This window comes from Mus caroli, unplaced genomic scaffold (assembly GCF_978045245.1).
Source record: "Mus caroli unplaced genomic scaffold, Mus_caroli_1 scaffold_8, whole genome shotgun sequence".
NCBI lineage: Eukaryota > Metazoa > Chordata > Mammalia > Rodentia > Muridae > Mus > Mus caroli.
The window spans coordinates 74,900,388-74,925,441 of NW_028227263.1; the positions used below are offsets into that span (position 1 = coordinate 74,900,388).

General features: G+C 41.5%; 1 long non-coding RNA gene across 1 annotated transcript in view; it reads right to left on the reverse strand.

The window, feature by feature from the left end:
- LOC110299409 (uncharacterized) overlaps nucleotides 1-24,097 on the reverse strand; it is a 37,957-nt gene extending 13,860 nt beyond the window's left edge. The window contains exons 1-2 of the long non-coding RNA XR_003837226.2: nucleotides 23,837-24,097; nucleotides 23,608-23,658 (exon numbers count right to left, since the gene is read on the reverse strand). This is a non-coding gene — a long non-coding RNA (uncharacterized LOC110299409). The remainder of the gene's footprint in view (nucleotides 1-23,607; nucleotides 23,659-23,836) is intronic.
- Between the last annotated feature and the right edge of the window lie 957 nt (nucleotides 24,098-25,054).

The window sequence follows — 25,054 nt, forward strand, 5'->3', positions numbered from 1 at the left end:
AATATGAACTAACTAGTAGCCCCCAGAGCTGTGCCTTTAGTTGCATATGTAGCAGACGATGGCCTAGTCTGCCATCAATGGGAGGAGAGACCCTTGGTCTTGTGAAGATCATATGCCCCAGTACAGGGTAATGTCAGAGCCAGGAAGCAAGAGTGGGTGGGTTGGGGAGCAGGGCGGGGGGGAGGGTATGGGGGACTTTGGGGATTGCATTTGAAATGTAAATGAAGAAAATAATCTAGTGAGAAAATAAAAAATGAAATATGAAAGTTAAACTAGTTTTTGTATACCTACCATTTCCATTTAGTCTGTTATATATAAAACATTTAATGTCTTCTATTAATTTATTGGACATATATTTTTTAAATCTGAATTTTTTCATTAGTTTTAAAGTAACGTTTTTATTGACGATCTGGAACTGTTACATAAAGCACCCCAATCACACTCACTTCCCAGAACTTCCATGTCCACACTCCCAGGCTTGTGACCACATACCCCCAACATAAAAATAAAATCGTGGGGGATAAAGTCAATTTGTGCTGTCTATAAACTCACGAGAGCATGGTCAAACTCTCGGTTGCCTTCCCTCTAAATAGGACTGAGTTCTTCCTCTCCCAGACCCTTTTAGAAGCCCTGCCCTGTGGAGAGATACACTTTCACATTCCCATCACATAGTCTCTTGTGAGACTAGGCTGGGGCCTAGCAAACACAGAAGTTGATGCTCACAGTCAGCTCAAGTGGATGGATCACAGGGCCCCCAATGGAGGAGCTAGAGAAAGTACCCAAGGAACTAAAGGGATCTGCAACCCTATAGTTGGAACAACATGATGAACTAACCAGTACCCCGGAGCTCTTGACTCAAGCTACATATGTATCAAAAGATGGCCTAGTCGGCCATCACTGGAAAGAGAGGCCCATTGGACTTGCAAACTTTATATGCCCCAGTACAGGGGAACACCAGGGCCAAAAAATGGGAATGGGTGGGTAGGAAAGTGGGGGGGGAGGGTATGGGGGACTTTTGGGATAGCACTGGAAATTTAATTGAGGAAAATACATAATAAAAAATATTTTTAAAAAAAGGGTTCTTTTCATTGACTTCCTGTCTTGGCTGTTACTCTTTGTGGGGAGAAGAGTTGGGGGGTGGGCGGGGCCAGGAGTTATCACAAAAACCCTCTATGTCTCCCTCTAAATGGTATCTGCAGTCATTCCTATCAAAGTAAAAGTAGCCTTCTTGGCCTTCCCAGCATGGACCATGGACCTAAAAACCGATTCTGGGGGCAGCACAGAGCATAAACATGACTTTCTGGTTGCAGCAGGACCACAGACTAAGACAAGACCCTTGGGGGAAGCTCAGTCTATGGATACCAACATAGATTCAGGTACAGGGCACTGGGATCAGTATGGTCCCATGCAGGCAGCATTGCTCAGAGATAACAAAATGGTTTTTTGTCAGCAACACACACCACAGCCATTCACATAACCTGGTGGTATTAACACCAGCCACAGACCTCAACACATACTCTGGTTGCAGTAGGACCCCAGACCCCAGATCCCAGACATCATGACCCTCTGCAGCAGCACAGGCCTGGACATCATCATGGCCTCAGATGGTGGCAGTTTTTGTTTTGTTTTTTTTTTTGTTTTGTTTTGTTTTTTTTTAGTTTGTTTGTTTGTAAAGTCAACTGATTTACTCCTCCAAGCTCTTCATGGTTCACATTTGGGGCTTCCTTTTGAAGTTTCTTTTGTGAATATCAGCCTTCCATTAAAGAGTGAGAGCTTTGCCACCTAGGAAAGTCTGGAAGCCTAGAATTTCCCAATATTCCCAGTACAGATACCAAGTTTTTAATCTTTTTCTTCAAGTCAGATGAATATTGGTATATTTGGAAGAAGTGAGTACTTCAAATACTTAATATGCTGGTATTCAGCTTTTGAAGTTATATTCAAGGATAACCAGAGACAAATCAAAACCTTAAGCAATCATTCAAAAGGATGGCTTTGGTTTATCAAATAAAATCCTTAAGATAAATCTCTAACAATGGGAGACAGGTAGAAAGAGTTTAATATTCTTTATAGGAGGCCACTCATTTAGCTTGAGGTTACATAGGAGAGCACTTTTATTCCCCACCCCAGAACGATGCTGGCTAAGTAGTGGAAAACAACAGGCCCTTTTATGCAGCCTTGAAGCAGAGTGTGAAGAGACTTTTGAAGAACCTGAAATGAAAAGTGGAGAGCTTGAAGATGTTATATGAAGCAAGCTGGGTTTCTGCACTCATCCAGGAAAGAAAAGGCAAGGGAGTGGGCAGGTGCTCTCTGAGATGAATTCACTGACAAGAGTTTGAGGAAGCCAAAATAAACAATTGAACCATGGGCCAATAAATATTGAAGAAAGTGGATTTGCATGACACAATAAGGTCCTGTCATGAGAGGACACTTGCTAGCATATCAGTACTACAGGGACCTGCTATGAAACTGGAGTATAAGATGTGTGCCCAAGACAAATGGGAAAGCACAGAATCCAAAAGGGGATTCTCCCTAAGAGTTACAGAAGAAGTCTCACAACCTACAAGTCACATTCCTAGGTTTATGTAGGAAGTGATGGGAAGATGCAGATGGGTCCTTATGTTCACTGAAGCTTTGGTTACACTAGCCAAAGCATAGAAGCAACTATATGTCAACCATTATATGAAAATGAAATCCTATTCAGTCCTGAAAACAGAGAAATTCTAATATTTGTGACAAAGTGGATAAGTATAGATAATATTAAAAATGAAATAAACTAGGTACAGAAAAACAGTGACATAAGAGTTCACATATGCCGGGCGTGGTGGCGCACGCCTTTAATCCCAGCACTCGGGAGGCAGAGGCAGGTGGATTTCTGAGTTCGAAGCCAGCCTGGTCTACAAAAGTGAGTTCCAGGACAGCCAGGACTATACAGAGAAACCCTGTCTCGAAAAACAAAAACAAACAAACAAACAAAAAAGAGTTCACATATGCTCTCCACTGAATTCATAGAAATAAATATAAAATAGTTATTAGCATGGGAGTCAGGAGTGGGAAAATGAAGAGATCCTGATCAAGGAGTTTGAATATGCTGGTATACATGAGTAATGGGAGTTAAAATATATTATACAGGACAATGATTGTAGCCTAAAATGATGTACTATGTATTTCAGTCATCTTAGTACACTTTAAATATTTTCAAAGAAAAAATAGGTAAGTAAGGTGATATTAATGACTATACATCTAGATATTGCATGCACTATATATTTATATGTGCACACAATTGTGATTTATCAATTAAAGTAGCTTTTTACCTCTCTCTCTCTCACTTTTTTTTGTCTTGGTGTTCAGTTTTTTGAGATAGTTTCTCTGTGTAGCCTTGATGGACCTGGAACTTGCTCCATAGACTAGCCTGGTCTTGAGCTCATCAAGATTTGCCTTCCTCTCATGGATACAGAAAATGTGGTACATTTACACAATGGAGTACTACTCAGCTATTAAAAAATGAATTTATGAAATTCCTAGGCAAATGGATGGACCTGGAGGGCATCATCCTGAGTGAGGTAACCCAATCACAAAGGAACTCGCACAATATGTACTCACTGATAAGTGGATATTAGCCCAGAAACTTAGGATACCCAAGATATAAGATACAATTTGCTAAACGCATGAAATTCAAGAAGAACGAAGATCAAAGTGTGACACTTTGCCCCTTCTTAGAAATGGGAACAAAACACCCATGGAAAGAGTTACAGAGAAAAAATTTGGAGCTGTGACGAAAGGATGGACCATCTAGTGATTGCCATATGCAGGGATCCATCCCATAATCAGCTTCCAAACGCTGACACGATTGCATACACTAGCAAGATTTTGCTGAAAGGACCCAGATATAGCTGTCTCTTGTGAGACTATGCCGGGGCCTAGCAAACACAGAAGTGGATGCTCACAGTCAGCTATTGGATGGATCACACGGCCCCCAATGGAGGAGCTAGAGAAATTACCCAAGGAGCTAAAGGGAACTGCAACCCTATAGGTGGAACAACAATAGGAACTAACCAGTACCCCGGAGCTCTTGTCTCTAGCTGCATATGTATCGAAAGATGGCCTAGTCGGCCATCACTGCAAAGAGAGGCCCATTGGACTTGCAAACTTTATATGCCCCAGTACAGGGGAACGCCAGGGCCAAAAAGGGGGAGTGGGTGGGTAGGGGATTGGGGGGGTGGGTATGGGGGACTTTTGGGATAGCATTGAAAACGTAAATGAGTTAAATACCTAATAAAAAATAAATTAAAAAAAAAAAGATTTGCCTTCCTCTCTACCAAGTGCTGGGATTAAAGGAGTTGCTACCTCCAGTATATTTGTTTTTCAACGTGCGATTCTATAAACGCTGTTCCACTTAAATAAAATCTAAACTGTGTTAGAGGATCATCTGCCAAAGAGTGCTCCAAGGCACTAGGGAAACTATTCACACGGTACTAATGCCCACTAACCCACTAACATGGGTTTCAGGACACCAGCCCGAGCCACCAGTCCTACAAACTGAGGTTGGGAACTCGAGAGCTCTTAGTGTCCCTGGATTCAGTCCCTTCCCAAGTTCCTGTACAGACTTTTCTAGATTGAGTTCCTAATCTTTGCCATTAGCAAACATCGGAGAGTTTATACTTTAGTCTCCTAGTCTGAGATTCTCTGTCTAAATCTGCAGCTGAGTTTCTATCCCCGTTGTGCTGCACCGTATTGTGTGTAATTTTAAAAAACACACTTGCTCTGGCTAGGCTCTGGGAACAGCAGCTGCCCTCTGGTTAGCCGCCCACGGGATAGCTAAAGCTTTTCCCATAAACACCAGGAGCAGCGATCGATCGCTCTACACTGACTGTCCACTCCCACGGCTGGCTCCACTGCCATTGACCGACCAGAGGCTGCGCCCTCTCTCTTGCCTATCTGAATCACCGCAGATGAAAAGCACCAGACAATCTTAATGTTTTAAAATCATCCAGATAACACAACCACTGGGCTCACAATCTATTGTCCTAAACTCATCAGCTATTCTATATTAGAATTCATCCAGTGGCAGAGGCTGCCACCGGTTCTAATAATCACAGGCCTACGTGGTGTTCGTGCTTCTTCGTCCAAATACTGGCCCAAAAGCTCTTTCTCTATCTCATTTCCTCCTCTTCCTGATGGGACCTGGAAAACCTACCTCTAAGTATCTTTGCCTAGTGTTTAGCCGCTGCTGTCTTTATTAACCCAATCAATCATTAGGGAAACTCCCCCTACAATATGGAGCAATAATACCACCGACGGAGCACCATCTACTCTTCTCTGCACCCCTTTCCTTTTCATATGATCCCTATTGACATTTCCTAAGCCTCCTAAGCAATATTTCAAAGAGCTTCACATGAGTATTCAGAATGAAGGTAGTTTAACACTCTTAATTTTGGAGGTAGAAAGATATGACCTCAAAAGAACCAATCTTGTTCTTATTTTATATTATAAAGCAAGGAGTCAGGATTGCTTGTTTTAAACCCTCTGAATTTAAACGTAAGGAGATCTAACAAACTCTACATCTAACAAACTCAAGCTTCCTAACCTATAGGTTATGAACCTATGTCGGCTTCTAATGCTGAATGTAGAGGGCTATGAAAAAAATTGGGCAATGGTAAAAGAATTCAAAAGAAAACGCTTACTGAATTGAAGGTTGTCTTAGTCAGGGTTTCTATTCCTGCAGAAACATCATGACCAAGAAGCAAGTTGGGGAGGAAAGGGTTTATTCAGCTTACACTTCCATACTGCTGTGCATCACCAAAGGGAGTCAGGACTGGAACTCAAGCAGGTCAGGAAGCAGGAGCTGATGCAGAGGCCATAGAGGGATGTTCTTTACTGGCTTGCCTCTCCTGGCTTACTCAGCCTGCTCTCTTATAGAACCCAAGACTACCAGCCCAGAGATGGTCCCACCTACAAGGGGCCTTTCCCCCTTGATCACTAATTGAGAAAATGCCTTACAGTTGGATCTCATGGAGGCATTTCCTCAACTGAAGCTCCTTTCTCTGTGATAACTCCAGCTGTGTCAAGTTGACACAAAAATAGCCAGTACAAAGGTGTTTCCGATAGTGCTCGTCCATGCTGTCCTAACAGCTTTGCTGACATCTGAGTCCTGAACACACAACATGCATAGTACATACTGTCACAGCTCAACCTCAAGCCAGCCATTGCTGCCTGAAACACTTCAGCTCAGGTTTGAGACTAATGCTAATGCATGCCCTGAACAGCAATCTATTTTTAAGATTTAGAAGAAGCTATGCACATGTAGGGGTCTATTTGAACATATACCGTATGTGTGCAGTTGTGTACAAGTTTAGAAGACGGTGCTGAATCTCCTGGAGTTATGGTGGTTGTGAGCAGCCTGATGTGGGTGCTGAGAGTGGATTCTCTGGAGAAGCAGGAAGCACTCTGAAGTGGTAAGCCATCTCTCCAGGCCCCAAATTGCAGTGTTTTTAGTGTACATGCAAACGTTTCTGTTCTTATAGAAACATATTGGTCTACTTATGGGAAACAAAGAATTTTAATTCTTTCCTAACGTCATTCATCAACATGTAAGTCTAAAATTAGTATGCCTTTGGATTGTATTATGCTTAAATATTTGCTTTTTAAAATTGCTGCTTGAGTTGTTGACTTGAGTTTTATAAATAATACTTAAATGAATTTTGGCTTGAGAATATGACAGAATTTCCAACAATTTCTAAAATGGTCCTAAACCTACTTCTGTCATTTTATATAATGTATTTATTCAAAGTGGTGTTCTTGGCATTAATGATTATAAAACCAAAATATTGATCAATTCTAAAATATGTTGTCTATGCCATGCAGCATCAAATATTCAGACAGAGCAAAATTCTTTAAGTAAAATAAACAAGCTTATACATCTTATGAATATGGAAATTTACTTTCAACTTTAATAATGGTAAACTTATATGTATATCAAAGATACTTGAAGTACATTTCTTTATTATTCATTATCAGTAATCATTTAATATCTACATCTATTTTGTGTACCCACTACTATAGTTTTAGTGTGCGGTATCTCTTACAAGCTTACATGTGTGAATTCCTGATCCCCAGCCCATTTGGGAAGAGTGTGGGACCTTTAGGAAGTAGAGCATCCCATGAGGAAATATGCCACTGGGGGTCACCTTTGGGGCTTTACAGCCCAGATGCACTTCTGCTCATTCTCTGCTTCCTAAGTGTAGGTCTATTGTCAACAGCCAGCCTTTTGCCTTCTGCAGAATATCTTTCCTGTCCAGACTCATGCCATTCAGAGCATGATGAAATGATTACCTCAAAGGATGAGGCAGAATAAACCCTTTCTACCTCAAGTGGCAGTTCTCAAGCAATCGTATGTAAAGTGACTAATAGACCTATACACCCTGAAATACGCAAACATTTCTTGGCTGAAATGCATCATAAATAGAAATAGTTTAAAAAGTAAGGAGTGGTTGAGGCAACACAGATGCAGAAAGATGTGGATGGTATGGACTCACTTTTTTTTTTATTAGATATTTTCCTCAATTACATTTCCAATGCTATCCAAAAAGTCCCCAATACACTCCCCACCCAGTCCCCCACCCACCCACCCTTACCCCTTGGCCCTGGAATTCCCCTGAACTGGGGCATATAAAGTTGGCAAGTCCAATGGGCCTCTCTTTCCAGTGATGGCTGACTAGGCCATCTTTTGATACAAATGCAGCTAGAGTCAAGAGCTCTGGGATACTGGTTAGTTCATATTGTTGTTCCACCTATGGGGTTGCAGTTCCCTTTAGCTCCTTGGGTACTTTCTCGAGCTCCTCCATTGGGGGCCCTGTGATCCATCCATAGCTGACTGTGAGCATCCACTTCTGTGTTTGCTAGGCCCCGGCATTGTCTCACAAGAGATAGCTATATCTGGGTCCTTTCAGCAAAATCTTGCTAGTGTATGCAATGGTGTCAGCGTTTGGAAGCTGATTATGGGATGGATCCCTGGATATGGCAGTCTTGGGCAATAGACATAAAGTGCAGGATCATCATGCTACAATACACAGACCCAAAGTAACTAGGTAAGGAGGAGGGCTAAAGGGAGGATATGTCAATCTTCCTCAGAAAGGGAAACAAATTAGTCATCAGAGGTGGATGGAGGGAACTGGGTAAGAAGGCCTGAGGAGAGGGACTGGGATGTCCATCGGTTGTGGGGAGGTGAGGGGGTCTGGAGAGGAGTGGGAGTGAGAAGAGAAATAAGGGATGGGACATCCCTGGGAGTAGCTGGAGGCGTTGGACAGGGGAAGCTATGGAGATCCTAGGGAAAATGACTCTAGCTGAGAGTCCTACCGGTGGGGTATATAGAGACTGATGTGGCCACCACCTATAGCCAAGGTCTTCCAGTGGAGGGAGGAGGACATCAATGCACCCACAAAACCTTCATTCCAAAATTTGTCCTACTTACAAGATGCACAGGGAAAAAAATGGAGTTAAACCTGAGAGAACAGGCAATCTATGACTTCCCCAACTTGAGACCCATCCCAGATGAGAGAGCCAACCCTGGACACTACTAATGCCGTGCTTGCAGACAGGAATCTAGCAAAACTGTCTCCTGAGAAGCATCATCTATCATCGGATGGAAACAGATGCAGAGACCCACAGCCAAACATCAGGCAGAGCTTGGGAGTCTTTTAGAAGAGTAGGGGATAAACTTGATCTACCTGGAGTCGTTATGGACACCACAAGAAAACTACAGAGTCAACTACCCAGGGAGGCTCACCAGAAACTGAACCAATAACCAAAGAGTATGAAGGAGCTGGACCTAAACCCTCTACACATTTGTATCAGGTTTGCAGCTTGATCTTCAGGTGGGTCCCTTAACAACTGGAACGAGCACTGGCTCTGCTGCCTGCTATTGGTTTTTCTTCCTTGATATGGACTTCCTGGTTGGGCCTCAGAGGAAGAAAATGTGCCTAATTCTGCGGGGACCAGATGCTCCAGGGTGAGGTGTTACCCAAGGAGGGGAGGCTTCCTTTTCTCTGAGAAGAGGAGGGGAAATGGGGAGAGAGATTTGTAAGGAGGAAAGGAGGGAGGGGGACTGCCAACTGTATGTAATATGAATAAAAAATTATTGAGGTAAAATAAAAAGAAATTAAGGAGTGGGTGAGGGGTGAAGAAGAGATGCAATGCAATGATACACATGTATACACATGTATTCACATATGCACACACATGCACACATGCATACACACATGCACACATGCTTGCACACATGCACACATGCTTGCACATTTGTGCATGCATAAGCATGCATACGTACACATGCTCTCACACACAAACACATATGCATGCACATATACAGACACATACACACACAAACTCACTCACACACAAACACAAACATAAACACAGGACCTAAAGAGATGGCTCAAAAGTTAGGAATGCAGCCGGGCGTGGTGGCGCACTCCTTTAATCCCAGCACTCGGGAGGCAGAGGCAGGCAGATTTCTGAGTTCGAGGCCAGCCTGGTCTACAAAGTGAGTTCCAGGACAGCCAGGGCTATACAGAGAAACCCTGTCTCGAAAAACCAAAAAAAAAAAAAAAAGAAAAAAAAAGAAAAGAAAACAAAACAAAACAAACAAACAAACAAAACCCAAAAATAAATAAATAAAAGTTAGGAATGCTTACTGCTTTCCTTGAGATGTCATTGGCAGAGTTTGAACGAAGTGAATTTCAGCTAGTGACATCATTGGAGCTAAGGTGAGTTGTACATTTTGAGTCAACGAGTCTCATGACCAGAAGGTGGGACAAAGGCAGAGGGTTGGATGGCATGACTTAGTGGTGTATTGAAGCAGAAGTGAGCTGGTAAGGAGCTGGATATTAACAGCAGACAAGGTGAATCCTGTGCAGTGAACACAGAGGGAACAGAAGATGGGGACTCCACCCCTCCAATTTGGAGAACCAGGACTCAGAGCTAGGGAGACATAAGATAAAAGATGAAACTGGGAGCTGTGTACAGAGAATGTGAAGCTGAGCATGTAGAGGACAGGAGCTGGGCTTTCATATGTATATGAAAATGTCAAAGAACATATTAGTTAAAATTATACCTTTCCTTATACTGAATGTAAGGAGCACGGAACATTCCTGCTCTAAATTGGCCTTGGCTTATCCATGCTAACCAACTGGCAGGCATCACTGGAGTGCAGTCAGGCATCACTAGGGTTGTCTGTGCTCAATGGGAAAGCATTTGCCCAGCTCCTCAGAGCTTCTCACTCTTTTTTCAGTTGTTTCAGTTAAAACCTTCATCAAGATGAGACTGAAGCCGCCATGCTGGACTCTTTCAGAGGATTCTGTCCAAGAGTCTCTCTAAATGTTCACTCCTTATTTCTCACAAGTACTAGACACAGCCAGGAGAATTTCTGCCTTCTTAAAAAACCACAGTTTCATTTTCCTGGCCCCAGACAAGTTCAGATGCATATTGGACACCTAGTGTTTTATTGTCATTTAAATCTCTCCTTTGTTGGCTTCCAACAACACAAGGCAGTAGATGCACAGAATGGAGTATAAGCCATTGAAGGCTGTCCTGGATTTTCCCTTCCCAGTACACTGGGAGATGCCATGTGGTGCAAGACACTCATTTGTAGGTATAAAAATCTGTAAAATTGAAGTCGAAAATTAAAAATTTTTAATTAGAAGGCAGCATCTGTGAACCTTTTACTGGAAGCCACTGGGTTTTTCTACTTTTTTTTCCTGATAAATTAACCCAGCTTTGTGGCCCCTTATCCCCATCCCACCATGTTGGAGATTGTAAAACAGCCCTGTCTACCCTTACTACGCCTGTAACAGCCAGACAGAGACTTCTCTACTTAATATTTAACAAGCTACTGATGCCTCCTGGAAAAGTTTTAGAAATATTTCATTTAAAGTCATGTCTTCCTGCCCATATTCTCCTTACTACCCTGCTCTCCTGCTAATCCCTTATTTCCAGAAGCAGCATGAATCTAAGTTGGATGCTTACTTCTAAGGAGTACATTGCTCCTTGAGTCCTACCCTCTGTTGTTTCAAACAGTGTCATCCACCCCAGCAGCCAATTTGGGGAGCCACAGGCAAGATATATATGGATATTTTTTTATTTCAAGTGGGAGATATTTTATCAGTTGCAAAATAAAAATTTACAGATCCTGCCTAGTAATGAGAGTCTTGTGCAACCTTGGCTCACATTTTCTGAGGTGCTCTGGGTAAGAGTTGAATGAAATGAGTTTCAGCCACTGGCATCATTGGACTAAAGTTCCATTGCTAGCCTGAGTCAATTAGTCTCATGGCCAGAAGGTAAGGCAAAGGTGGTGGTGGTGGTGGTGATGGTGGTGGTGGTGGTGGTGGTGGTGGTAGTGGTTGTTGTTGGTGGTGGTGGTGGTGGTGGGGAGGTAGACATTTCAGATAGCTGCTATGTTCCAGGACTTGGTGGTATATGGAAACAGGCAAAGAGCTGTTTATAAACAAGATGATTCAAGCACAGTAAACATAGATGGAATGGAGAATGGAGACACAGCGCCTACAGTTTTAAGAACAAGGAATTAGAGATGGGACTATGTGCAGAGAGTATGAAGCTGATCATATAGAGGACAATTACATTTCAGAAATATTAAAAAGTGGTGATTAATTGATTTCCTTAAGTTCCAGTCCTGAAGATCATGAAGTCCTTACATGGTGCTTGTGAGTACGATCTTATTTGGGAAAGAGAGCCTGACAAATGACCACATTAAGATGAAGTCTTATAGTTCTCTGCAATCCACTAAGGATTGGGGGTTGTCTGTGTATAAGCAGGATTTAGGGGAGGCCTTATGAATCCTCACCCTTCTCTGAGGAGCTATTGGTCCTTAATGGTTTCTTGAGGAAGAGGTTTTCACTTTCTTGGCAATAGTGGTATACCTATTGCCAAGTTGCCTATGATACAGTAAACAACCTCATCTCTATTCTCATACAAGCAACTATAATTAAGCCTTAAAAATAATCAAGTAAGACAGTAGGTATTACCCACAGGTAGACATGTCTAGACTCAAAATTTCTCATCTCTACTGCCTCTTAGTAGAAGAATTTAAACTACTGACCAGCTACAGAGCTCCCTGCAAACATGCTTATCGCTGTCACACTCTTTGCTGTTCTATGCCCACAGTTTGCATGTGTCTCTGGGTTGGAACATCTCCTCTTGGAGGCAATGGGAGACTCCAAAGTGAAGTGTCAGGTAGTAATTAAAGCCTAGCATACATGCGAGAGCAAATACATGGAAGGTTCTAGAAGGCACCTCCTCAGCTTTACAGTTTGTTGTAAGTAACTTCTGGAGTAGGGAGCTGGCCAGACCAGCAGCGAGAGGAGATTCATGCACCTGTTGATTCTCCTTCAAGTTGTGCAGAGAGCTTCAGGATTGTAGCTTTCCTTTGTCATCATCGATGTTGGGGTTGGCTCTTTAGTGATGCAGCTGCTCTTGGGTCATTTGTGCTTCTGTAAGTAACCTGTCACACACAGTCTTTCACAGAACACCATCTGTAACATTGTTACTGGACATGATGGATGGGACATAAACATTTTAAAAGAGAAAGAGGGTTCTGACTAGTATCAGAGGCCAGTATAATACCTGCAATAGAAAAGCTGAAGGGAGATAGCAAGTTCAAGGCCTGCCTAAGCGCAGCTGGAAGACAATGTCTCAAATTTCACAGTGAAAAGGAGAGTTATAGAGAGTTATCGGTACAGATAGTAAACAAGATGGTAGAACTCTTGCTTACTGTGGTGATCTGAATGAAGATGTCTCCTATAGACTCTAGCATGTGTATACTTGGTCCCCAGTTGGTGGCACTGTTTGGGAAAGCTTAGGAGGTGTGGCCTTCCTGGAGAAAACATGCCACTGGGGACAGGCTCTGAGAGTTTGAAGACTTAGAGGATTTCCACTTCGCTCTGCTTGCAGTGTTAGATATGATTTCTGAGCTGTTCCCGCTGTTATACCTTCCCTGATGCTGTGATACCTCACCATGGTGGTAACTCTTACTGCTCTGGAACCCTAAGCCCAAATAAAGCCTTTCTTCTATAAATTGCCTTGGCCATGATGTTTATTTCAACAATAGAAAAGTGACAGACACACCTAGCATAGTTAAGTCCATTGCTTCAATCCCCAGAACCATAGAAACAACAGTAAAGAAAGAGAGCAGGAAAGATGCATTATTTTAGTTCAGTATGCATTTTTATCTTTCTGAGATTAAATGGAGCTGTAATGGAGCTCTAGATGTCACAAAGGTTGTACTTACTGATATGCACAGTGAAAAGAGATTCGACCAGGATCACTGCCACTTTTGGACCTGCTGTTGTCCTGGATGTTCTTTCACTTGTAAAAAATACCCAAGAGAGCCAATTTAAAAGGAGGAAAAGATTGTTTGGGCTCAGTGTTTCAGAGGTCTGACACTGTGCTTACTGAGCACTGTTGTTTCTGGGCCTGAGCGGAGGCTGAGCACCGTGGGCAAGAGCTGATCAACTCATGGCACCAAGGAAGCAGAGCAGCATCCAGGGACCGGTTAGCCATCAAAGACACACCTCAAGATCCCTCCTCACGCAGCTACTCAAACACCTTCTAAAGTCTCTAGAATATCTCCATGTAATGCCACTAGGATCAAAGCTTCAATCATGAGCCTATGCGGGACACTTTAGACTCAGACCATATCAACCTTACTTTGTATTCCAATGCTGAAGTTCGGAAAAAGAAATAAAGTCCTAAGTGCTGTTGTTTCTGGAGTTCAGGATCACAAGAGACACTGCCATTGTCTAATCAATGCATAGGAGGTAAAGAAATGAGAAGTCTTGGACTTGAGGGGATGATGGGACACATTAAGCATCATACCTCATTAGCTGTCAATCAAAGCTTAGACAGATCATTCTCTTTATCAGTCTTTATCAAAGAACTGAGGGGCACTTGAGGGGCTGATGATGGCATCAATTCTTTTCAGCCCTCAGCCTTTCTGAATCTCAGCACCTGGGTTTGAAGCCTGGAAATGGATTAATCAAAACTGAGCTGGTTCTTCGGCACACTGAACTCCTAGAAGCTCTAAATGTTGAAGCATATTGAAGGGGGCAGAAGGAATAGTGGTGACGTTCCCCAAACAGTTCATACAATGTTGTCCTGAGGTTGTTTATGGGGAGAGAACAGATTCACTTGACACACCTGGTTCAGTGGGAGAGAGTAAAACAGCAGGCTCTTGTAGTTTTTTGGAAATGTAGGATGGAGGATAGAAAGTAGTGATTAAAGAAATTATTAAGCAGCTTTTACAGCTAAGGGCCTGAGACACATTTGTTCCCTGTTGCTACTTACATACCACAGTTCTTCCTCTTTTCCTCTAAAACCTCTGGTCCTTACAGTTGTGATTAACCTTTACCACTGTCCTAACCAAGAGAAAAATGCATCCGTATCCTCTCCCAGTGCCTGTACCTCACACTCATTGTAGCTAAAGTCTCCCCCCTCCTTTTCATATTTCTCATCCTTAACATCATTATTCAGACTTCTTCAACATTTTAAAGTCTCAGAGCAGAGGACAGGGAATAAAGATACACTAAGTGCACGACATATGAAAACGTCTCCTGGATCCAGCATCACTTTAGCTGCTAATATTCCATGATGCTTCTTTTCACTGGCCATCATCTCAAGAAGTATTTACAGGCACTACCCCATCCTAGTACCAGCCACCATTTTGTACTACGCTCTGTTCTTCCTCTTACATGTCTGACCTGCACCTAAAATCACCTTGCATACTAAAAGAATGCCCTGGTCCTTATCTTGCAGTGGCTGTGGTTTATCTTACATAGAATACAGATACGTTGGAAATATCTCTAATACAGTGTCTATCCTGAAACAGAAGGCCATTTTCATGTTCGTGTTTTCAGATCATTTTAATTCCTATTTTTTCTGTTGGCTGTGCACTACTCCGGCTCTCTTTCACACATCTCAGTTTAGCACCCAGGCAGATCTGCAATACTTAATTGGAATATGTCCCGAAATGTCCCTTTATCATGGCAGAGGGAAAGATTTAAGAGCTAAATGAGAAAGTCTTACGTGTTTATTATTATCATTATTGCCATGCATTAAACATGCCCATTTCATCTTAGCACATGGTCAGCAGAGCTTGTCTGTCCTTATAACAGGTTAGGAGGGACAGTTCACTATAAAGGACAAAGCAACAGGTAAAGGGTAATTCTTACAGAGAAAATATAGGTAAAGAGGTACAAGCTAGTAGTAATACTAGCTCCCCTGATGGTACCCCTGATGCTTTCTAATCTTTTTCTGTGATATGTACTAGTCTCACCAGTGGGTCTACCTGGCCTTCAGGTCAATATATTCAAAAGTAGCCTTGCTAATTTTCACCCACTGGATTATTTTCCATTTCTATATGCAAATTCGCCTCCTCTTTATCGTATGGCTGTGCATTGATAAATAAAGGGGAATAGAAAACATGTTGAGTCCAGTATGAGGTTATACATTTGTAGGACCTCAACTTCAGAGTGTGTCTTATGAAAAGCATTTTAATAGGCTCTCTCCTTGTAGATTTCCCACTGTGAGTACATTAATTTCAGTGAATAAATAGGTCTTATGTTATAAGACATCTTTCAAACTACCATATCTGAGTTCTACTAATATTCTTCTTTGCTCTGTCCAAATATTGTGAGTATGGACTGCCATACTTATTCTCCTTGTATGTCCCTTCATTCTTCACAACAAAAGCAAGTTTGTTGCGTGTTTTCTCTCTCTCTCTCTCTCTCTCTCTCTCTCTCTCTCTCTCTCTCTCTCTCTCTCCCCATCTCCCCCTCCTCTCCCTCTCTCTCATCCTATTCTTCTCCCTTTGTGCTCACTGACAATATTACAACCTTATTGTACTTCATTTAATGCTACTTACTGAGGATGCCCTAATGACTCGTGTATGGAAAACACAAAATAAATTATGTAACTTTATTTTCCCAAAGACAACTAGGGTTACATATGTGTCAAATAGCACATAACAGATAGGGATTTATTCTTCCATTAGCTTTTTAGGTTTGCTTATCTTTCAGAGTAATTTAAATTGAAATGGAAGACAAATCCTTATTTGATTGTTAGGCAATTCAGTGCTATTTATTTTGTGTAAGTTGGTGTGGGATCTAAGTGCACTGCAGTTAAAAGGCTATTTAATGTCACATAGAGGGCCTATTAATTTTTTCGATAAATTGCCAGTGTGTCCAGCTAGTTGCATACATTTAATAGGGCAAGTCCTTTCTGCTCAAAGCCAGCCTCCATACTTTGCGGTAATGGTGCCATAGCTTATTTCTGTTAGACACAGTGAAGCACTGCCTTTGTTATTAGAAGTCTGGGGATAAATCTCAAAGTAAAATGGTTCTACTGAACGAGGACCCATGGATGATAGAAAAGCTTTGTTGTTGTTTTGTACGATGTGCAGTCAACACACAAATCACAGTGGGGATTCTACAGATATTTTCTAAGGTGATTCTCTTTGTGATAGCAATGAAAGTCTGATTATTACAGGTAAAGTTGAATGTCAAGATATGTTCAGTAAGTATGCAAACAGAAGTTGGAAACAGGGCCTTCATGTGTCCTTGACACTCTCAGTCTGGCATAGTTCAAGTCAGAAGTTATTTGCCTTGTCTTCTACAGTTGGCACATAATTCTAACTGAGTAATGGTTGTCTCTGAGAGATAGGAGTTGAATGTAGGGAGAAGAAACACCTAGGAAAGCAGAGGACTTACTAGAAATTTTAATAATGTCTGCTATGAATTGGGGGAAATGATCCCTAACGGGTCATGTGTTCAAGGCTTTGTCACCAGCCTCTGATACAGTTGGGAGGTTGTAGACTCTTTGGAAAATGGGTCTTAGTATAAGGCCCTGGCCACTGTCTGTCAGCCACCTTGAAATGAACAAGACTCAACAGCCTTCCTGATACTCAAAAAGGCCATGTGCAATGTAGCCATGAGATTAAACCATGTTGCAAGACAAAGATTTCTCTTTAGTAAGTTGGCTGTCTTAGGTATTTTGTTCTGATGTTGGAAAATCATTTCTCCATTGTATACACCCTAAATGAACAGTTATCTTTGTAATGCAATTTATTGAAAAATAACATGAGGCAGGACATATGGTTCATGAGGTCAAGAGTCTTATCAGTTTTTTTATAGATAATTATTACTTTAATAATTGACTCAGTTTACAACAAAGCCCATGGTCAGGTATGAAGAGAAATACCAATGGTAATTTAAAATTGAATGCAAGCATATTGTCTCCTTTTTATTTCCTCTCTCTCTCTCTCTCTCTCTCTCACACACACACACACATACACAGAGAGAGAGAGAGAGAGAGAGAGAGAGAGAGAGAGAGAGAGAGAGAGAACACATGTTTGTATGTGTGTTACTGCACATATATGTATATGCATGAAGAGAGCCATATTTTCCTTGATTGTGCCTGGCATGAACCCAGAGCTTGCTGACCTGGTTAGTTTAGTTAGTCACTTTGGCCCAGGCCATTTCTTACCTTCCAAGTACTGGGAAGAGAGTAAGTTGCCATGCCTGCCTGGCATTTCATGGGATTTCACAGAATTAAAGCTCCACTCCTCCTGCTTGCATGACAACCGTTAAGCCTCTCCTAATCCAGTCCGTTTTATTTCCCAATGACAGAAACTGGGAAAAATATTTCCACAGAACAGATGAATATTTTGATAAACTATACTGCTATAACACTTTAACCTATATTATCTCTTTGCGTGGAAAGATGTTTTATTAAAAATTCAAGAACAAAAAAAATTCAAGAACAAAAAAAATTAAAATAAGCAAAATTAAAGAAAATCTGAAAATCTTAACATCATTAGAGAGTTAGAAATGTGATATGAATAAAGGAAATATAAATGATGCATGAATAAATAAATCCAGCCTCATATTATTTGCATTTCCAAAAATGAAAGCATAAATAATAGAATAAATAAATCTTGTTTTGGACATATTTTACTAAAACTTCATAAGTGAAATACCTTGAATCTATAGATTTAAGCTGTACTTAGAATCTGGGAAAAATTAAACTAGAATGGTCAATGGTAAGAGATCTAATAACTTCAAAGGTGCAGAAATATTCTTTGTAAAAACCATAAAAAAATAGCTAATCCGTAATAAGGAGAAAAATGCAGTGGAGAGAATGTACTTGTGTCCTGCCTTCCTGTGATGTTTTATGTTTGTTTTGTTTTCTAAACAATATGACACAACCTAGATATGCCTGAACAGAGAGGATTTTAATTGGGAAAAAAAATGCCTCCACAAGACTTGCCTGTGGGAATGTCTGTGAAGCATTTTCTTGAATACTAACTGCGGTTGGATGGCCCATCTCACTATGGACAGTACTATTCTTAGGCAGGTAGTCATAGGCTTTGTAAGGTAGCAGGTGAGCAGGCATGGTACAAGCCTGTAAGCAACATTTCTCTATGGTCTCTGCTTTAATTTCTGCCTCCAGGCTCCTGCCTGAGTTCTTGTCCTGATTTTCTTCTTCTTCTTCTTCTTCTTCTTCTTCTTCTTCTTCTTCTTCTTCTTCTTCTTCTTCTTCTTCTTCTTCTTCTTCTTCTTCTTCTTCTTCTTCTTCTGTGTTTGTGTTTTTGTTTTTGTTTTTGTTTGTTTTTCGAGACAGGCTTTCTCTGTGTAGCCCTGGCTGTCCTGGAACTCACGCTGTAGACCAGGCTGACCTAGAACTCAGAAATCTGCCTGCCTCTGCCTCCTGAGTGCTGGGATTAAAGGCGTGCACCACCATGCCTGGCCTGATTTTCTTCAATTTGGTTTTGTTTCAATGTTTCATCTGCAATATAAACCAAAGTAAGATACCTCCCTCAAGTAAGACACCTTCCTCCACAATATGTGTGTATGGATCTGTACATAATGCATAGTTGCCCGTAATCATGTGATAAATATATGTATTATTTCCATATGTCTTTTCATTCTGACAGAGAATGAGGTATTAGACAGAAATTAACATGGAATCAAGGAGTATCAGTTTTGTACAATGAACATGCAAACAAAGCCTGCAGTATTGTTATGCCTGTGTTCTTGGAAGTAAGACATTGGGGGAAAACTCTGTTAATTAAGGTCAAAGTCTACCATGACCTGATAGCCCCTGGGCCTAGCACAATATGGAAGACTTCCTTTATTGGAGAGGCTTCTCCTTCTCTGACTTTGTCTGGCGAGTTTGAAGCCTCCACATAGTCCTCTACCTGAGGAATGTCACAGTAGCTTAATTAGACTATAGGGTCAACTTCCTCTCTCCTGATTGGAACCTGTTCGCCAGCACCTGAGATTCCTAAAAGGTTTCCCCCCATGCTAATGAGGCATCCCAGGTACCATAAGCCTCCTGTCAATGATCAGTGCTGATCCTGGGTGCTCCTATTCTCAGTCCACCAAAACATTATAAGTCTTGAACCATCCTACCATAAATTGATCTAAGTAAAGTTGATTTGCCTCCTTATTTGCTGGTCCTGGTGTGGTCATTCACTGAACATACTCACAGGCTTCTGAATGCTCTGTTTTTCATCTTTCCTTTAGGCCAACAATCCATGAAAGGGGACCCATAAGAATAAACTTCAGAAATTGTTTCTGGAATATTCAAAATTAGCCAGAAAAGTTTCAAGAAGTTCCCAGAAAACTGTTACTTGATCAGTTAAAAATTAACAGCAACCTTCTCACATATACTTTCCTGTGCACTATATAAAAGTTTCAGAATGCACACACACACACACACACACACACACACACACACACACACAAGGGAGGGGGAAAGAGAGTGAGAGAAGGAGAGAGAAGGAGAGAGAGAGAGAGATTTAATAGTTTAAGAGATTTTGATAGAAGTGGTAGCTAAACATTGTCAGGAAAATATGATTGTAATATTTTATACCTAGCTAAACAGAAATCAAATTATAAACATAGACAAAAGACATCCATACATTCAATAATGAAGGAAAATAAGTCACTGTGAATCATTTTCCAAACAAAATTATGATTTCATGCAGAAGAAAATGAAGAAATTTTCCATGAAAAATGTAATAAATAATCCAGGAACAGTAGCATGTTCCTATAACCCCAGGGTGAGGGAGACCAACGTAGGTAGATTTGGAGTCTGAGGCCTGCCAGGGCTACACAGTCAATTCCTGGATCACATGGAGATACTGTTTAAAACAAAAATGAACCAAAAATAAAATAAATAGACTTCATGCTTATTGGAAACTAAAAATAATAACTGGAACTGGCAAAATAAAATCTGGCAATAGCAAAAATGCATATAGAAAATATATATATTGAAACATATATCTATGAGAGGAATAATTTTTGAACTGAGAGTAGGTCCTTCAATTTATTAAAAGAAAAAAGTTGAATCTGTTTTCAGCTTAATATCAAAATGCATCCTAAATTTATAAGTATTTCAAACAGAAATATCAAAAGTATTAAACGTAAACACAGTGTGGAGATATATGTTCAAAATAGAACAGGGAAAACATCCTAATGCCGAAAGTGAAACATCAGACAGTGGAAATACAGGAGAAAACATTGGAAAATGTTTACAACTTATATCGAATGACCTTCCTTGACATATTGCATGTTCTCCTAAGTGGCTCTGTCAGTCTAAGGGCAAAATTAAAGGTCAAGATTCAGGCTTCCGAGAGGGGATAAGAGGCTCCTGGTATTGAGCTATGAAGGGTCTGCTTAGATACGTTTGATCAAGTGGGAATGGGAGTTTGAACTAGGGTGTAGTACTTGTTAGATGTAACACTGCTAAAAATCAGTTTACAGCTTGAAGAAAATTGTATTCTCTCTTACTTCAACAACAGGCATCTACACTGGCTATATCTATAAAAATGGGGCGATTACTATTAAATTTTGAACCTGGACATTCTCTTGACTTGGCAATTTTACTTCTGTGGAATTCATACTGCTGACAAAGACACATGGGAAATCATGTGCACACAAAGATATTCATGAAACAATAATTTGATAGTAAAGGTTTATTAAATTTCAAAATGTCCATGAACAAAGGAAGATAAATGATAATTCTGTCTTACAATTGAATACAATGCAAAAAAGGAGAAAAAAGAGAAGAATTATTCTTTATAAAGTATATGAAAGACATCCAAGAGATATTATTAAATATAAAAAGAGTAGAGAAATGTATAGAAAATTCTATTGCTTCTGTTTTTAAGGACCTTATAGATGCAGAGCTATATTCAGAGACTAGTATGATCTTTAAACACTATCCAGTAGAAGTAGTTAGCTTTGGTGCGAAGTGAAGTAGAAGAAGATGAACTGAATGAGCGATCTTCTGTTCAATATTTTATTCCTGAAATAATTCAGATACCTGTTCCCTAAGAACATTTGCCCAACAACAGAGCAGGCAGGGAGTGGCTACCACAACATCAAAACGCAGATGAATACTTCCCCTTACCTAGTCACATGGTAGCCACCTAGAAGTCACAGCGTGATGAGGAACACATCTATGCCAATGCTGTTGTAAATGCATCTGCACTAGCAGGCATGCTAAAAGTCTCACAATCAATCCCAAGGTCATATGCTGTGGACAAAACTCAGCAACAAATGGCTCTGTTGCTTGCTTGCATATGCCTAGACAATATCTTGGTTGCTATTTTAGAATATATTCCCACGTATTAAAAAACGTGGTGGCAAATGCCTTTAATCACAGCACTTAGGAGGCAGAGGCAGGCAGATTTCTGAGTTCGAGGCCAGCCTGATCTACAGAGTGAGTTCCAGGACAGCCAAGGCTACACAGAGAAACCCTGTCTTGAAAAAAACCAAACCAAAACCAAAACCAAAAACGTATTTGAAAAAAAAATGTTATGCTGGTCGAGGCCCCGACTTTTTTTTTTCTTTTCTGTGTTTCTTGACTGCCACAGGGCGGGGGGAGGGGTGTGTGTGTAAGAGGGGATGGGGGCAAGCTGTATAGGTCAGTCAAGATGACATTGACTGATTAACACAGTTCTCAGAATGTCCCTTGTAATTAACTGACACCTGAATGTATTTAAGGAATGTTTGGATGAGCAAGAAATTTTCCTCTTACTCATTTAATAAAGGCCACGAAGGTTGCCGTTGTGAAAGAAAACCTTTTGCTCCATCTTTTACAGTAGTGGCTCTCTAGGTAGAACTGTGGAATGCTTCCCATGGTAGAAGGGACTCTAGCCAGCCTGATCATAGGGAACATGGCTCTGCCAGGCCTTGCCCTCTCCCCCATTTCCCCCAACTTGATAAAAAAACATTAGCTTACCTTCCTAAAGGTGGCCACCAAGGTTTATTCCTATTTAGCAACTCTCCCCATCCTGGGGGAGGGGGGTAAGTACCAAAGTCTAGCTATCAAAGAATTGAAGTCCAGTTATCAAAAGCTCACTTTAGCTCACCTAATTAACACTCCCAATCAGCATTAAACACCTCATCCTAACACAGGGTTTCTTCCTTTTACCTTTTAACTTTATAAACTGCCATTTGCCTAAGGGCCACTGTCTGCTCCCTATCCATATCCATAGGCTGTCCTTTTTCCACACCCTCCCATCCTTGACAAATACCCCTTTTCCCCTCTCCCATAATCTCTTCACCTTCTCCCTCTTCCTCTTGCTCCCATCTTTGTCTCTTATTCTGTTTTTTCTTTGTAGGGTCAAACAACTCTCCTTTATTCTGAGAACTTGGTCTTGGGATGTTCACAGCAGATCTCTAAAGTGGCCAAAGCCACTAGGTTTTCCAACAGCTCTTCCACAGTGGGTGGGGAATCTTCCAGTCACACCTTCATGTGGATGCTCTCTCTTTACCATAGATAAGAACTGGGTGGGGTTCCTTGGGGTGGTGTACTGGCTAGTTTTGTGTCAACTTGACACAGCTGGAGTTATCACAGAGAAAGGAGCTTCAGTTGAGGAAATGCCTCCATGAGATCCAACTGTAAGGCATTTTCTCAATTAGTGATCAAGGGGGAAAGGCCCCTTGTGGGTGATGCCATTTCTGGGCTGGTAGTCTTGGGTTCTATAAGAGAGCAGGCTGAGCAAGCCAGGGGAGGCAAGTCAATAAAGAACATCCCTCCATGGCCTTTGCATCAGTTCCTGCTCCTTGACCTGCTTGAGTTCCAGTCCTGACTTCCTTGGTGATAAACAGCAGTATGGAAGTGTAAGCCGAATAAACCCTTTCCTCCCCAACTTGCTTCTTGGTCATGATGTTTGTGCAGGAATAGAAACCCTGACTAAGACAAGTGGGGTTCTGTATCTCACCTCTTTGACTTTCTTCACAACCTAATGAGCTGGGGAGGTCAACTGACCTCTCTTTGACCTCAACTTTACTGTAAAACCCTTCCTTCAACCCTAGGGCAAAGAAGGTTGAATACTAAGAATTTAGAATATATTTGCTTTTCACCTCTGAGGAGAATCTGATGACCCTTTCCCTATTTTTCACATCCAAAGTCACTCAAAGCAAAACAAAACAAAGCAAACAAAACCAAACCAAAAAACCCCTCTGTGTCTCAGTGATGAAAACTAATGTTAACCAGGCTGAAGTTCTCATGCTTAATTGTTAAGCTTACGTTACTGCTGTCTTCCCTGGGGTAGACTTCAGATCACAGTAGCTGAAATGTCTGAAATGAAAAAGGAAATCTTCAGAAAACATTCCTGGAACTTTGGTAGCTTACTGGTAACAAATTAACACAGTTTTCTTACACACAAAAGCTAAACTGATTCTGGCGTCTCAATTTCTGTCTTAAGGTCAAAGGAGGTTTTGCTTGTGCCCTGGGCTACTTTGCCCCCTCACCCTACCTGCCCATGGGGGTTGGAGGTGAGGTGGCACAGAGCCAATGATACAGTCTCTTCGAGCAGGTGGGGACCGCGCTTGGCTTTATGCAGGCTCTAGGAGATCGGAATGCAGGTCCTCAGGCTTATTATTAACCACTGAGCTATCTTTTCAGTACCAGCAGAGTCCCCTTCTGGTTCTCAGGTCTCAGGAGCCTACCTTCCCTGCAGCCTAGCCACTTTGGTGGACATCCACCCTACAAACACTTCTGAGAAGAACTTTCAGAGTCAAATCTGTCCTGCAGATCCAGCTGGAGGGCACTGGACCCTGGACTGTGGACTGTCTGGTCTGATGTCTCCAATTAGTCAGATACTAGTATTTGTGGATAAAGTTCTATTGGCATTCAGTCTCTAGCTCGGAAGCTTTCCATGCTCACCACAGCAGAATCAAGTGGTTACCCTAGAGACCATGTGTCCTTGAAAAGCTGAAAGATTTACTTACTGGCTTTTTATAGAAACAACTTGCTGACCCGTGTTCTATACTTCAAGATGCCTGTGATAACTGTTGATGTTGGAGGCACTCATTCTCCTGAGCAGCACGCATATCCCCAGCCCCTTCTGAAAGCAAATCTCTCACTACCTTCTCCTCCATTCCTCTTGTCTGCAATAGTAGTTTTAGGATTGAGAGGATCCCCCGTGTAGTGGAAGGAGATGCTGAATTTACTCGTAGGTCTCAGGAAGCCAAGTAGGAGGAATGTTACCATAACAGCTTCTCACATCCCAGCTGAAAGAATTTATTTAAACTTTCTCATAGAGTAGCTACAACGTTCTAATGAGGCATCACACTTGGAGCTCTCTGGCACACAACAATCACCCCTTACTACTACTTGGCATTTTTCTTTCTTTTTTTTTAACTGGTTATTTTATTTATTTACATTTGAAATGTTTTCTCCTTCCCTGTTTCCTGTCTGCAAACCTCCATCCTATTCCCCTCCACTTTGCCTCTAAGAGTGTGCTCCCTCAGCCACCCACCCACTCCTACCTCATGGCTCTAGCATCACCCTACTCTGGGGCATCAAGCCTCTACAGGACCAAGGGCCCCTCCCTCCCAATGATACCAGTTGAGGCCATACTCTGCTACATATGTAGCTGGAGCCATGGACCCATCCATGTATACTCTTTGGTTGGTGGTTTATCTCTGGGGTTAGGGGGTCTAGTTAATTGATATTGTTGATCTTCCTATGG